Raw genomic sequence first — 12,383 nt, 5'->3', positions numbered from 1 at the left:
CTGTGTATCAGGTACCTTAGTTTGCAAGTTTGTCTTGGTGTGTTTGTGTTCTTTAGTGAGTAGGTGTAGGTGTTTGAGCATATGTACCTGAGGGAGTGTATATCTTTACAGGTCAAGAAGTGTGCACATCTGTGAAGGAAAGTTGCTTGTCTGTATTTCAATGATTCTCAAACTATTAAGAGTATAAGGGCAAAAGAAACCAGTCACAAAAGACTATATACTGTATAATTCCATTTTGCTGAAATGCCCAGCATAGGCAAACCCATGGAGACAGAAAGCAGATTAATGGTTGTCTGGGGCGTGGGGGATGGGAGAGGCTGGGGAAAACCGGCAGCAACTGCTAACGGGTAAGGGGCTTCTTTTTTGGTGTGATGAAAATGTTCTAAAATGGACTGTGGTGATGGTTGCTCAACTCTCTGAATATACTAAAATTCACTGACTGGTACTCTTTCAATGGGCGAACTGGACGTTGTGTGAATTTCAATAAAGCTGTTACATATTAGAGAGAGAAAATAAGGAAACCAGAGCAGTCCTGTATTTCCATAGAAAGGTAACCTGTCTTTGAAACTATTAACTTTGCTTCTACTTTACTTAAGCTTTGGATTCAAGATTCCCCACAAAAAAGTCCCCTAACTGGTCTTTTCTCCGTTTCCAGCTTTGGCTTTACTAACAAGGATGACACACATGTGGGAGACAGTGTTTACTGACTATTGTTCCGTGTCTGAACAGAAAAGAACAGGTACACCATAACCCACACAGTTTGGTGTGGGAAACAAAGGCAAAGGAAAAACTAAATTTGCTTACTACTTGCAGCCCCTTGACAAGTGCCTGAGACAGGCAGAGTGACATTCCTCTAGGAACTCAGCTGCCTGGATGTTAATGCTTTGCTAGGGGCAAAAGGCATCTTAGCCCGACCCCCAGAATCCTATGGGTCTACATTAGGGTATGAAAGTTCCTTTGGAAACTTCCTTTATCTCTAACCCCCAAGATATACGTTGGCAGTTATCCCCCAAGCATATGACCCACTGATATACCTCTGAAGGGTCTCCTGACTAAGGTTTATTAGACAGTAATAAATGACTTTTCCCAACAATAGCTACGCCCCATCAAGGTCCTGGAAACCTTGCTTCCAAATCCTTAGAGACTTACGCTATCCCTAACCCCCTCCCAACCTGAAAGTATATAATGGGCCACTCCTCACGACCCCAGTACAGCTCTTTCTGCCTACAAATTCTGTCGCCGTGCTTTAATAAAACTACGTTTTTGCACCAAAGATGTCTCAAGAATTCTTTCTTGGCCACTGGCTCCAAATCCCAACATCTTTCCTACCTCACAGTTGAGGTGACACTCTTTAAAAAATAACACTGTATTGTGTTATCAGTCAAAATCTGGGAGAAAAAATAACCAACTCATCTCCTTAGAAACTGTTCCAAGACAAATTCAGGAATTGTGTGGCACAAAGGACGGGACTAGACTGTAGTGTAGCAGAACGATGGAAACTAAAACACATGGATTGTATACACTTATATCTATTTTCACCAAATCAATAAACAAGAAAATATTAAGCTCTCTACAGCTTGCTCTAATAGAATCCTAGGTGATCTCTCTGGGCTTGAATCTCCTATCTCCCCAGTATCAGCCTGGCTTATGGGCAGGGTGCAACTGCTACTGAAACTGAGGTTGCCTCCATTACCTCAACCCACAGGAAAGCCATTCAAATTCAAATTCATTATTGGCATTCCCGCATCAGAAAATATAAGGTAACCAGCCCTGGATCAATCTCAGGGTAGCTGCAGTCTGAAAGAAGTGCATGAAAGTTTTTTGTATTTTCCTTTTGTTTTTAAAGATACAGGGCCTATGCTTAAGAAACTGAAAAGCACAATGAGAATAAAAAATAGCTATATTGATTTTCAAGATTATTTATTTATTTGACAGAGAGAGACAGCGAGAGCGAGAGCGAGAGCGAACGAGAACACAAGCAGGGGAAGTGGGAGAGGGAGAAGCAGGCTTCCCGCCGAGCAGGGAGCCCGATGCGGGGCTCGATCCCAGGACCCTGGGATCATGACCTGAGCCGAAGGCAGACGCTTAACGACTGAGCCACCCAGGCGCCCCGCTCTATTGATTTTCAATTAAGTCCATCTAACGGAGAAAGGCAAAATTTTTTTTAGCTACGTTGCTGGAACAACTAGATATCTGTATAGAGAGAAAATGAACCTAACTCCTACCTCCCATCTTAACAGAAAAATTAATTTGAGATGGATCACAGAGCTAAATGTAAAACCTAGAACAAGAATGCTTTGGGAAAGAAATGGAAAATATCTTCGCAACCCTGGTGATAGGCACAAAAAACACTAACCATAAAGTTAAAAACTGATAAAACGGACTTAATAGAAATTAAAAATTTCTGCTCACAACATCATCAAGAAAATAAATAGAAAAGCCACAGGCTGGGTAAAAAATATTGTATATCTGAAAAGGACTTGTACTCACAAATATATAAAGAACTCCTACAAACAACAATGAAAACATGAACCATCCAGTGAAAAAACAGGCAAAAACTTTAACAGATACTTTACAAGAAAAGCCAATTAATACACAGGAAAGCTTTCAACATCCTTAATTGTCAAAAAAATACAAATTAAAGGACACCTGGGTGGCTCAGTCGGTTAAGCGGCTGCCTTCAGCTCAGGTTATGATTCCAGGGTCCTGAGATGGAGTCCCGCATCGGGCTGCTAGCTTGGTGGGGAGCCTGCTTCTCCCTCTCCCTCTGCCTGCCACTCCCCCTGCTTGTGCTTGCACACGCTCTCTCTTTCTCTGACAAATAAATAAAATCTTAGAAAAAAAATACAAATTAAAACTATAATGAGGTACCATTTTACAGCTTCTAATGTGGCTAAAATAAAAAAGACTGACAGCACTAAAATTTGGCAACATTAAAAATGTGAAGCAACTGGAACTCATATAAACCACTTTGGAGAACCGTGTGGCAGTTTTTTAATAAAGTTAAACATACATCTATCCTATGACTCAGTAATTCCACTCCTAGGTATTTATCAAGAAAAATGAAAACATCTACCCACAAGAGACTTGTAAAGGAAATGTTCATAGCAACTTTACTTCTAATAACCCAATCCTGGAAAAAACCCAAACATCCATCAAAAATAAAACAGATAAAGAAATTAGGCTATATTAAATTCAATGGAATACTATTCCTCGATAAAAATGTACCAACTGGGGCGCCTGGGTGGCTCAGTCTGTTAAGCATCTGACTTTGACTCAGGTCATGATCTCAGTCAGGGTCCTGGGATCGAGCACCCCCCCAACCTCCCGCTCGCTGAGCCTTGAGCCCCCTGCCAAGCCCTGCACTGAGTCAGCTTGTCCCTCTCCCTCTGCCCCTCCCCCTGCTTGTGCCCTCTAATAAAATCTTTTTAAAAAAGAAGTACCAACCACTGATACAACACTGATCTCAAAGACATATTACATGAAAGAAGCCAAACACAAAAAAAGCATATACTACTGTAGGACTCCATTTATGTAAAGTCCAAGACTAAGCAAAACAAATCTATGGTGTCAGAAATACAGAGCTGAAAGTGGTTGCCTCCAGTGGAGGACAGTGGGTGAGGAAATGACTGGAAAGGGGCATGAGGGAAATTTTTACAGTGATAAAAATGTTTTTGATCTTATTCTGGTAGAAGTTACAGTGTATAAAGTTGTTAGAACTCCCTGAACTGTACATTTAACATGTTTTTTATTGAATATTAATTATACCTCAATAAAAATACAAAGTAGCACTTTGCTTCAAGATATGTTAATCATTTTGTTTCAAATGAAATTCTAGAATATGACATAATAGACACCTACAATTTCAATTATTTGCCACTCTGAATTATTCACATCTCTATTCCTTCATTACCGCAAATAACCTAATGGATTACATAGATATTAGAATATGTGTTCATGTTTAATTTTTCATAAATAGCAAATTTAGTTTGATTCTTCACAATTTCAGTATGTACCTAATGGACTGTCAGAAGTCCAGCAGACTTCTGTTTTCTATAGCCTTTTCCTCTCAATACGATTTTATAATTGTGATTTATAGTTGTGTGGATCTGCTATAAAAATGAGAATATGTGGGGATACCTCGCTGGCTCAATGGGTGGAGCATGACTCTCGATCTCAGGGTTGTAGGTTCAGGCCCCCCACTGGGTGTAGGGATTACTTAAAAGAATAACATCTTTTTTTAAAAAAAAATGAGAATAAGACATATAAATCAAATGTCTTCAAAGAAAGTCACTGACAGGAGAACAATATTGCTTTAGCCACTACGACACCCTAGAAAATAATGCCCTCCTCAACTATTTTAATTAAGATAGAGCCCATACATATTTAAATTTAAGAATTGGAAAGCATGATGAATAGTCTGCTAGCTAACTGGATCTTTAAAAAATAACACAGCCTAAATAACAAGACTTATTACATTAGTAATATATATTAGTACATCAGACTGACATCTGAAAGCCCATGGAGCCGTTTTCTCCTGTTTTACTAGGTCTTCTTTTTGTCTTTCTCTTCATTTTTTCCTCTTCCTCTTTTGGTCTCTACCCCAGGTATATTTTTATCCCCATGGCCTCTCACTCTCCCTATGATATTGCTAATTGATTTTCATATAGCCAGCTCACCCCAGGTTCCAAATAAATAAATTTACAAAATTGTACTATATTCGATGTAGATTTGTCACATACTCAAAACAGCAAAGAGTATAGCCTGGGGGGCCAGGGGTGGGGTGGGGTGGGGGAGACAGTGATGACCAGTGAGTGGGGAAAAAAGATGATTCCATCGTTTCGCACCTCCACAACTGTAAAAGATCTCTCCTTCTGAATACCAACTGCAGGTTTTTATTCCCTACACATGGCTTTTACAGTAGTGCTCTGAACTATAAACAAGTACACTTGCCTAATATAAGAGGGCGTAAGCTCCCGGACAAAAACCATGTTTTATACATCTGTATTCACCATGACCCTATGATAGTGCCCTGTACAGGATGGGGCAAAACACATACGTGTTCAATTAGTGAATTACTGAATAAATGGGAATGAAAACAGTTGAAGGTGGAAGAAGATGAGAGAAAAAAGCTGAGAGGACAAAGCAAAGAGAAAGGAAAAGTAAGGAGAGGAGACAAAAAGGAGAAAGAACAGAAAAAACTTGTGAAGGCAATTATTTCTGTTGGAACGAATGGGACTATTTTTAAAAATTAAGAGTTGGGAAAAGCCATTGCTATGTATCTAATATCACAGCAATCAGCACCGGTTATTATAAACACCTTCAAACATCTCCCATCCCTTGATATTTAAAATGTGAAAGACTACAGCATTCCTTACGTGACATGCAGATTCTAAGGACCTTCAATTCTTCAACATTTATGCATGCTGAAGTCTGAGAAGTACCACTCTACACCCTTCAAGTCCTTTCTATTGTACTGACCGTGTGTTTTATTTAAATAGGCCAGTAGCAGAGACCTGAAAAATCTCTGATTAGAATGAAACTGATCATTGTAATGGGATGTGACCTGCACGTATTTAACTTTATATATGTATTTACCTTTAGGTGAAGTTATTAACTGGAGAATAATTTGGCCTGGAGGATAGACCACAAAACTTTAGAATTAGTCATAAAAATATGATTAAAAGAAATTGAGCACTGGGACAGTAATATCCTCAGGAAATCACTTTTGTTCCTTCGGGCCTGCCACAGGTCTCAGAATGACAAATGTGGCCAATGTTTCCTGAATGAATAAAATAAGTGAATTTTAAAAATCAGAGATATTTAGGGCTAGAATAATCTTGGGGTCATCTGGTCTAATAACCTCATTTTATTTGTTTTAAATTGTTTAAAAAAGATTTGAGCAAGAAAGAGAGAGCATAAGCAGAGGGAGAGGCAGAGGGAGACGCAGACCCCCCGCTGAGCAGGGAGCCCAAATGCGGGCTCATCCCAGGACCCAAGGACCACGACCTTAGCCGAAGGCACTTAACTGACTGAGCCACCCAGGTGTCACTAATAACAAACTCTGGGCACCTGGATGGCTGGGTAGAGCATGAGATTCTTGATCCCGGGGTTGTGAATTCGAGCCCCAGGTGAGGTGCAGAGATTACTTAAAAAAAATAAGAGATGAGCAAACTAGAAATCCTCACCAGATGGAAAGCAAGCTTACAGAGTTAGAATATACTGGGTCTTACATTTTAATTCTCTTTTTGTTTCTTTCCTAGAAATGAGTTAGAAAGGGGATTTTAAATATAATGACTTCGGAACTCTTAAAGAAGCGGTAGGGTAAAAGATGCCAAGGACTAGAAGGAAGAGACTAGCAAAAGTGAGGCTGGACTAAACTATTTTTCTAAGCCTAATATACTGTTTTGACAGGTCAATTAATTAATCAACCTAATCTGCCAAAAAGTTAATCTGAAGGATTCTCAGAAAAAGAAAAATGAGCTGCATGAAAATGTTACAAACCAAGGGAGACCGCACATAACTAATTTACATCTCCACAGGCTTATTTCCTGTTCAAGTATGACCTCCTGGGATAAGTTTTACTGCAGTGTTCATTACCAGATGACTTTTGGTTTTAAGAGAAGCCAAGGGCAAGTTGGAAATGCGATTCTTAACTAAACATTAAAAAAAAAAAAGGTGCTGTTTCCCATTTGTTTGTAATTAGACTGCAGGCTTGCAGAGGAAACACACCAACTTCATAAGCAAAAATACAACGACCCAGTCACGTCCTCAAAGCAAATCAACACAAACTTCACAGCTGAATCCAGCTGTGCTGCACAGGAGCCAGGAATTTATTTTAAGGCAGAGGATACGGATCAAAAACGGCAAATCCAAAACAAGCCAGATTTTAATCCCCCTCTCCCCGCCCGCAAAAGGGTGTGACCTAAGGGGTTCCCCCCCCTTTCTTCTCTTTCTAACTTCCAACCAGCAGAAGCCTTTGAAGGAATCTTGGGGAGAAAACCTTTTTAAAAGGATCGTCTCCCAGCTGCGCCTCGCACAGCTTCGGCAGGCGCGGGCTCCGGCGGGAGGGGAAGGGGCCGGTCCCGAACCCGGGGAGGCCGGGCCCACGAGTGATTCATCAGCAACCGAGGGTTCGCGCGCCTCCACCGCGGGCAACGCCCAGCGCGCCCCACGACCCCCACCCGGGCCCGTTCGCCTCCTCCCCCAAGCAGTCCCCAACGTCTCCCCGCTCCGCGAGAGACACCGGTAAGTTAGGAGACCGGGGCCGGCGGCTGGAAGGCAGCAACCTCTCCCTCCTCAGCCACCATGGCCGGTGCGCCTCCCAGCCTGCGCCCGCAGACGGACTTCCTGGAAAGCACCCGGCTGGGCTTACCTGACTGGCACCCGCTGGGGCCGCCGACCTTCTTCACAGACCCGCGGGAATGACCTGTCCCTCGGTTCCCAGCACCCGCCCGTCCGCCTGCGTCTCGTTGGGAGTTGCTCGATCCACTCGCCCGCGGCTGCCCCAACCCGACGGCTCGGTCGGTGCGGCTGGTTCCCCCTCCGCCACAGACGCGCATGCGCACTCCCAAGTCGCGGGGGCATCCTGGGAGTTGTAGTTCCAGCGAGGAGGGCGACGCTCAGCGCTGACCCTAGTCTTTGCAATCTGCAGGATGTTGGAAGCGGCTGAGGATAGTAAGCCTTACTCCAGCCGGGGACAACAATCTTTACTAGTGGAAATATCTACCCTCGACCCTTTGGGAGCTATAAACAGCAACTCGAGGCTCTTTGGTATAGATTTCCTCCTTACTTTGACTTTTACTAAAGAGGCACACAAGGCAGGACTTGTACTGTACCCTTGCTTGCTAATGCAAGAACATGACATCGAGGCTTTAAACTCGTCATGAAAAGCTGATAGAAAAGTAAACAAAGACGAAGGCACAAAAGGGGCATAAATCAGGCAGATGTCATCTCAAGGGCGTAGTGACCCTAGTGATTTCCTTGGGCATGCAACCAGGGACGATGTCGCAGGGATAGCCCCTATATTCCCAGACAGTTTTGGCCCCAACCCATCTTCCCATTCCAGTCTCAAGCTCTACACCATGGGGTGAAGCTGGGTTAATATGAGTGGGAGAAAAAAACAGAAGTGCTGCTCAAAGGAGGGGCCTGGGACAGATGGGTAGCCTGGAGGGGAAGACGAGGAGAATGGGAATATGTCAGAAGGCAGTTCCACGGTGGCCTATGAAATGGCTGCCTTTTGTGCTGGGCTCTGGGGAGAGGGAACAGCAATGGTCTTCCATTCATTCCCTTAGTCACTCATTGGTAATTTTTCTGGCCTGCTTTTCATGACTAAACCATTCCCAGGAGTCATGCTCAGCTTTGATACACCTTCTTTGACGGATGCAACCAGGAAGAGAACGAAGTGCCTGCTTGCCCTACATTCTAGATACTCCTGGTGTGGAAACCGACTAATGGTTAAACCTGTCCTGTCATTTACAGTCTTCCCTTCAGAGCAGGAAGCACCCTAGGTAAAGTAAATACCCTGGAATTTCATGCAACTAGTACCCATTAATCCCTGAAATGAAAGTCACTGATGATTTGGAGTTTTTAAGGAAAAAACCCTCATAGGTTGCAAGTACTCTTAGAAGACTGTCAGCATTAAATCTTGTAGCCACTGCCTCTTACTTTCTATAGCTTTTTAGTGTTTATCAATTTCTCCAATAGTCTTGGATATAGCAGCTTTCTGAGAGCAACTTCCTATAGAATTCAGGTTCAACTAATATTGAGTACTTAATCCACACCACACACTGCAGCAGCACTTCATTTATAATATTTCATCCAATCCTCAAAATAACCCTACAGAGAATACATTTGTATCTTCCATTTCTACAGATTAGAAAACTAAGACCCAGAAAAGTTAAGTAATTTGCACAAGGTCACACAACCATAATTGGAGAACCAGAAATAAAGCATGGGTAGCCCGATTCAAATTCTAGCATGCTTTCCACTGATGATCAGATGGATGTGTGTCCTAAATCTCATCAAATTCTTGAAAGTAAGATAATCTGTGACCACGTCCACTGTACATGAAAAAAATTGTCTCACACAGTCCAGGGACATTGTACTCTGACTCGATGAGAGATTCATTTGATCTGGATTCATTTGATAATTCTATATTTCATTATAAATTAATATACAGGTATTTTGGCTTACCAGCAAGTGTCTTACAAATTCCTGTGACACCTCTGGGGCATCACTCCTGGGAAAACTGACAAAATGGAGTTCCTGAACAAGCAAAGCAGAGACTACAGCCATCTAGACATAGTTTGTTTTTTTAGGCATAAAGGGCTTTTATTTCAGTGTCTGATAATCTATGACATGCTTCCTCCCTGATCTTCCAATATGGGGTGTTAAGAATACCTTCAGTGTATTTTCTCTCTCTCTCTCTTTTTTTTTTTAAGAGAGAGAGCCCACGTGTGCATGGGGCGGGGGTGTGTGCAGAGGGGGAGAGAGAGAGCGAATGTCAGGTAGGCTCCACGCTGAGCTGAGCGCAGAGCCCCACATGGGGCTCGAACTCATAACCCTGAGATAGTGACCTGAGCGAAAATCAAGAGTTGGACGCCTAACCAACTGAGCCACCCAGGTGCCCTTGTATTTTCTCTTTTAGCTAAGCTATTCATTTTAAATTTTTCCTAACAAATGTCTAAATCTTTTTTTAGTTGCTTTTTCTAAAATAACATGATTTGGTGCTAGGTTTTTCCCCCTTCCCTCCGACAAATATTAATGTATTATAACCACAAGGCTTACAGACATGAATCTCCTAAACCCGTGTGATTTAAATATTACACATGGGGGGGACACATGGGTGGCACAGTCAGTTAAATGGTCAAACCCTTGGTTTTGGCTCAGGTCTTGATCTCTCAGAGATTGAGCCCCAAGTGGCACTCCATGTTGAGCACAGAGTCTGCTAAAGTTTCTCTCTCTCCCTCTCCCTCTGCCCCTCCCCGCCTCATGCTCTCTCTAAAATAAATAAATCTTTAAAAAATAAAAAATACTACACACGGGACCAGAGGTGTTAACAATCATATCCTAGTATTGAATAAAACCGTAAAAAATAGAACCTTCCTAACTGCTTCCACTTCCGCTATGATCTATTCTCTATACTAACAGTTTCTGATTTAGAAACAAAGGAGATCATGTCACCTTCCTGCTCAAAACCACTCATGGCCTCCCAACACATTTCGAATAAAACCCTAAGTTACCACCCCTACAAGTTCTTATGTGACTTTATTTTCCTACCACACTCTCACTCTGCTCCAGTACCCTGGTTTCCTTGAGGTTTCTCCATACTGCCAAGTTTATTCCCACCTCAAGATCTTTGCACTACACAGGAGAATGCTTTCCTCCCAAATACTCATGACTCATGCTGTCATTTTAATGAAGGTTCCGCTCAAGTGTCACCTCCTCTGGTCACCTTACCTTGCCTTTCTCCCCTTTCCTTACTGTCTTCATAGCACTTGTCACTACCTAACATCATCTTGCTCGTATACTCAGCATAAGCTCACAGAGGACTTTGTGTAACGCTCTATCCTTAGCATCTGCAACAGTGCCTGACCCAGGCTGGAGATTCAATAAAGGTTTGTAAATATATGAATATTGAATCCTTCCCTCCCCCTCCTCATCTCAATTTAGGACTCAGAACAAGAGGGTTTGCCTGTAAATGCCAGACAGTGACCAAATGCAGATATGAACCCCAGCTGTGAGAGGGTTGGCTCCACAGGATAAGACACAGTGAAGCTCATCCTGAAATGGAGACAGAGCTCTCTTTTAAAAAGACTATGCCTTATGGGTTGCCATTATTAGCTTACAGTTAGCAAAACACATTCGTAAAGAGAAAAAAAAAGGAAAAACCTAAAAATTAGATTGATATACATAAGTGAAAAGATAAAGTCACTGAAGGCCTGTGGTAGATTGAGATATTTCCCCCAAATATTTGCTCCCCTCTACAGGACAGGACAGCCCTACCCACTGCAATGTGACTTGCAGCACCCTCCTAGAAACACTTCCAGGCTCGGCTATGATCTTGTAATGTGTTTTTCCTTCTTTCTTCACATAGGTATTGTCATACTGTAATCTCAAAGTTTATAAAACATGGACTTTGTCTGGGTCAATGAGATACGAGTGGGAGAGACAAAAGGACAACAGGAGCCGTTGGTGTTTCTGGGGCGCCCGGGTGGCTCAGTCAGTTAAGCATCTGCCTTCAGTTCAGGTCATGGTCCCAGGGGCCTGGGATCGAGCCCCGCATCGGGCTCCCTGCTCAGCGGGGAGTCTGCTTCTCCCTCTCCCTCTCTGTGAACTCTCTCTCTCTCGCTCAAATAAATAAAAATAAATAAAATCTTTAAAAAAAAAAAGTCATTGGTGTTTCCCACTAGTATGCTTCCTCTCTCTCCAGGAGGAGTATGACACGTCGCAAATGGAGGTTGGTCCATCTGCCTGGGTTGTAGAATGAGAAGTCACATGGGGCAGCACCTGAGCCAGACACAGGTGCTGACATGTAATGTGCACAAGAAGTAAACTGAGATCTAGGTGTGTTTGTTCCAAAAGACTGACTTAGCAAGAGCTGACTGCTGCAGTGCCTATTCAGTGAAAGGCCATAGAAATAGAAGTGGTATGGCACCCCTCCCCCAAGCAGTGAATCCCACTTTGAATAATGGAAAACAGTAAGTTCAGCATCCTGCCGAGAACAAATCTGAGACTGTTAAGTAAAATATTTGAATGAGGGACAGAGTATGGTTCCTATTAGTTTTCAGGGTTTGGTTAGAGTGAATGTTAGATAGAATGTGAATAGTTAGATAAATGTGAATAGTTAGATAAAATGATACTGTAACTCTACTTAATGTACTGTAAGCCCTAAACACTGTTATCTTTAAACTTCTGGCCAGAGTAACTCATAAGGCATTTCACACTGAATCAGCATATGCAAATCAACACCAGCAGCGTTGGGGGTTCCTTTAGCAAATACTGTCCCTGATATATTTATGTATAAACATATATGTATTTTAAAGAATTTATTTATTTGAGGGAGAGAGAGAGAGCGAGCAGGAGCGTGGGGGGGGTCAGGAAAGAGGGAGAAGCAGGCTCCCCTCTGAGCAGGGAGCCCGATGCAGGGCTCAATCTCAGGACCCCAGGACCATGACCAGTGCCGAAGGCAGACACTTCACTGACTGAGCCACTCAGGCACCCCTTAAACATGTATTTTATGAGAGCTAAGAAAACTTAAGCTAAAGACATAAACTTGAAACTAAAAGGTAAGGGTTTCATTCTGGGAGCTTGGAGTTGGTTACGGTGGGAGGTAGGAATCAGAGAAGACAAACACCATGGTTGGGACATACAATTTTATA

At 42.6% G+C, this 12,383-nt stretch overlaps 1 protein-coding gene across 1 annotated transcript in view; it reads right to left on the bottom strand.

Moving 5' to 3' along the window:
• TMOD3 (tropomodulin 3) overlaps nt 1-7,543 on the bottom strand; it is an 83,744-nt gene extending 76,201 nt beyond the window's left edge. Inside the window, exon 1 of the mRNA XM_027571650.2 lies at nt 7,376-7,543. The gene's annotated coding sequence lies outside the window, so the exon portion shown is untranslated. The remainder of the gene's footprint in view (nt 1-7,375) is intronic.
• Between the last annotated feature and the right edge of the window lie 4,840 nt (nt 7,544-12,383).

The sequence above is a fragment of the Zalophus californianus genome, chromosome 6 (genome assembly GCF_009762305.2).
Source record: "Zalophus californianus isolate mZalCal1 chromosome 6, mZalCal1.pri.v2, whole genome shotgun sequence".
Taxonomy (NCBI): domain Eukaryota; kingdom Metazoa; phylum Chordata; class Mammalia; order Carnivora; family Otariidae; genus Zalophus; species Zalophus californianus.
This window is presented reverse-complemented; position numbering and strand designations above follow the sequence as displayed.